This window comes from Vigna radiata, unplaced genomic scaffold (assembly GCF_000741045.1).
Source record: "Vigna radiata var. radiata cultivar VC1973A unplaced genomic scaffold, Vradiata_ver6 scaffold_372, whole genome shotgun sequence".
Classification (NCBI taxonomy): domain Eukaryota; kingdom Viridiplantae; phylum Streptophyta; class Magnoliopsida; order Fabales; family Fabaceae; genus Vigna; species Vigna radiata.
The window spans coordinates 53,208-57,668 of record NW_014542542.1 but is presented as its reverse complement, the minus strand read 5'-3'; positions in this window follow the sequence as shown (position 1 = coordinate 57,668).

The window sequence follows — 4,461 nt, the reverse complement described above, 5'->3', positions numbered from 1 at the left end:
ATTTTTGTTGCAAATAAAGAAAGAAAGAAATTGTCATACCATTTACCTACTGCCCTCCAACTTAATTGTGATATGAGAATCTCTTCACTGTTAACCTGAGGAAAAAACAAGTTTCAATTTCCGAAAGTTTTTAAATAAACATTTTATATAAAGAAACTAGCAAGAGAAAGGCAAGTAGCATACTCCATGAAAACAAGAAAGTAGTGTTTGATGAGCAACGACACTTCTAAGTTGCTTGCAACGAGATGTAGCTTCTGATATACATTCAATAGTCTGGATGCAATTCAAATCCTTTGAGACTCTACACATCCAAGACAGCAAGATAAGAGAAATTTAATGAGCAAGATCTAGAGAATAAATATCAGCATGCACATCAATTTGTTTATTTACAGTACATAGCTTGGTCATTATTCAATTATGATGAACCGTACAAAGAACTCGAGAATGATAAACATATAGATTGCAATCAACAATGTGGCAAAATATTAGCAATTCTACTGAAACACTTTGGAGTTCAGACTCACAGTGTTGACACTTAACTAATATTAGTTTACAACAATATGTAAAGCACGGTGGAGAGATAAACTGGTATAGATATAAGAGAATAACCTAAGTTATTTGGTTCTGAACTAGAAGAAAATTTAAAGAGAAACCCGTAAATGTCCAGAGCTCTTCTTAAATATGCATATTAAGGAAACCAATCAATTTTGAGTGGCATTTGATTGACCTGGTAAAAGATTGTTGTGAACTATAAGATATAGCATCAAAAGATAAATATAGGAATTAAAATAAACGTATAACTTTATCAATGGTGCAATGCCAAAGTAAACATAACAAACAAGTTTACCTCCTCTTCAGAAGAAAGAATAGCACACCAAAAGTATTAAAAATATTAAAGGAGATAACTTCTAAAATCGGTCTTTGATCTACTCCTAAAAGTCTTCCAATAAAAAAATACCTTTTATACAATGCATATGATAGAGAAGAGAACTTGATATGCCACTGAAAGTTTTAGAGATAAAAAGGCCAAAAGCAGAGCATGATATGCAAAATTAGTAAGATGTTCCAAACTAAACAATAAATGAGATAAAGATATTTGCATTGTTTCAAACAGGTTGATAACTAATAAGTGGTTATAATAAAAATTTAACAAGGCCATTAAGCATTGATGCAAACAGAGCAGCCCAATATCAAATGATTCATGCAATATTCAAAAGCAAAAAGTGTTACTTTGGACTTTGTATAAAAATTGTAGCATAGGGATATAACATAACATAATAGATCCTTTTGATTGCATTTCAAGCTTTTTATTCATGCAATAATATGCTGAATAATAATAAGGTTCAACAGAGTAATCCTGGTCCATTTCAAGCTTTTTACTTTAATTAGTAACAAAATGAAGAAAAAGAAATTGCATTGCTTAACTAAAAAACATAGTGTCTTTCTTGAACAAAATTACCAAAAAAGTATTCATTTTGACCTGTTAAATCATCCACTAGTATTAATTTTACTTTAATTAGTGTTGCAGCATATACAATGCAGCATAAAGTGTTGCAGCAACCCTCTTTGCTCTTTCTTTGATTTCCTCCTCTGCATAATGGTTAACATTTTCAAGACTGTAACTGTCTTGAACAATATAACCTTCATAATAGTATTGAGAAATTGAATTTAGTTTGAATCCAATAATAATGTTTATGTTTCTTCACCTGTCATCAATTCATAGATTGCCAGTGTTAAAGATGTTTAATTTCTTAATAACCACTTTAAAGATGTTTAATTTCCATCCACTAATAAGGAATTGCTGAAATGAAGTTATGAAACAATTCAACTGAAAAAGGAAAGCATTGGTAGATAAGAACTATATATAATATCCACTAATATATGTAATTTCATGTCCAGTACCTGAACTTAAGTCTTTTTCTTTTCCCCAAACATTGTTCCAGAACATATCTGCTTTATCAAAACCTTTCTCCTTCATCATTCTCAATTTTGCTTGTTCCTGCAAAAACACTCATCAATATCTAGTTGTTCACGAAAGAATGTTTATGGTGTGAAACTAAGAAAGAATTATAATTTTCTCTACCCAAGAAAGAGACATTGCAGATACTGTCATATACTTTGTCAAATGACACTTTCTATTTTATAAGAAATAGATGAATGTTAGTAAATTAGTGTCAAAGAGACTCAGACAAGTCATCAACACTTACCAAATATAACTGATATACTCCTACCTACGAAAATGATTAAATTTTATGCCTATATCCTATTAAGAAATTTATCTGAATTATACTTACCTTGAAATGTTGTTTTTGTACAACTTCCTCTTGTTTCTTTTTTGAGCTCGGCATGGCAGCTGGTCTCAAGCTGAAATAAGAAAAGGACTAAGTCGCTTCAACATAAAGTTAACACAAGATAAATTAGCCAGTCAAATCTTTACAAGGGTAACTAACAAAAGTTACAATAAGAGACTTATGATGCAGACAACTAAAAGGAAAACCAAGTATAACTGAGAACTTAGTTGCCAACTCTCATTCCATCAGTGGAGAGAAAAGACACGAGAGGTGAATATATTAAATACATTCATTTTAAGAATCTAGTGTGTCATATTCTTCGAAGACCCCAAACTGCAGAAATTACAGAACATACAGATAAAAACTGGCAAGAAATACAGCCTCACTGAAAGGTACCACAGAGACTATAAATATACACAAGATGACAAAATAATTTTAAACAAACTAATCCTGAAAACTAGAAATGAACTAGAAGAGCTAAAACAAAAAAGAATAACAGATNACACAATAAATATCCTCTCAAGCCAATCTCCAGAGCTTTCCTCATCATGAAGATTGATAATAATGTCCANGTCATTTTCTTTGTATTTTGAACAATTATGGTATTGCATGTTGTTCCCTGACTTCTCTCTTAAATTAAGTATCTGATCACTAAACAAGAAATTTCAGAGAAACTTACACTAAATTTTCTGGCACATCTTTTGGAGAAAAAATTGGAGGCACTATAATCATAACATCCTCATGATCCGGATCCATGAAACCACCTTTAACTATGACAGAACACAATACAAGCCACTAACTTTTAATAACCGCCATTAAACACACCACAAAGATTATGTTGAAGTAACAAAAACATTGAAACAGAATATTCACCACAAAGCGGTTCTTTTGGCTCTGACCAATTACGCTTCTTCCTCCTGGCAACATCAACATGGACTGAAATCACATGGTGGTAACTCGTTTAAGAAGTTGCATAAATCTGAGAGACTACTTCCGCTCACCTTCCGGTTGATTTTCTTGCTCCCTATTTTTAACTCTGGAGCTGCTAGAAGCTTCTTCGGCTTCACAAACACTGGGAGACTTTCTCTTCGAAACTTTGAGAAGGAGTAAAAGCCACTACAAATTCACGTACCTTATAATAGCGTGAAGGAAGTAGAAAGAAAAAGCTATAAAAAATTCACGTACCTTGTAACAATGTCACATTGCCTCGACACCACTACAAAGCAAGCCATTCACCCCGACAACAACTTCGAAGCAACGAGTTGATGGAAGACAACCTGAGTAAAAGCCGATTAGGATTCGATGCGAAAAACCCTAAGATGGAGTAGAAACCTTAAACTGACAGATTGATCGGTGTAAATCAATGTTTAATCGGTGGAAAAGGATTATAATCCGTAGAATGTGATTATAATCGGTGGAAAATGTGGAAAATGATATTTCAATCGGTGGAATCGATGGTAAAGGCAAAAAAGACGAAGGTATGTAAGAAACCCTAGCAGTAGATATGGTTGGATGATAAATGAAACGAAAATGTAGATACGTGAAAAGTGTTAGAAGTCCCACATCGACTAGAGATAACACCAATTTATAATATATAAGTGGGATGCAGACCTTACCTTACAAGCCGGTTTTGTGGGGTTGAGTTAGGCCTAAAACCCACTTCTAACATGGTATCAGACGGGTCGATCCCGCTCACCGCCGTTCGCCGCTGTCTGCCGCCAGCCACCGTCACCGTCCCGTTTGTCTAAACCCTTAGGGTTTTTCTTGTTTCTCACTGGTACGATTTGTCATCTTCAGAGATGGTGTCTGGTAGTGCTCTTTCCTTCTCCGGAAGTCCATCAATTACCTCCGAGAAGCTAAATGGAAAAAATTATCTATCATGGTCTGCTGCCGTTGAAATGTGGTTTCTTGGCCAAGGGCTTTATGACCACCTTGAGCAAGATGGAAGTCATGTGCCTACTAAAAAAGTTGATAAGTGGAAACAAGTAGATTTCCAATTGTGTGCCCTATTATGGCAATCAGTGGAACCCAACCTTCTCTCTTAAAATGACAAACCATGATATGGTGTCCTTTATGGCTGAAGCCCAATCTGCCGTCGAAGAACTGAGGATGTTTTTGGAAGCGGACCCATTAAAGGATATCCAAAAGAAACTGGACAAATATTACATGT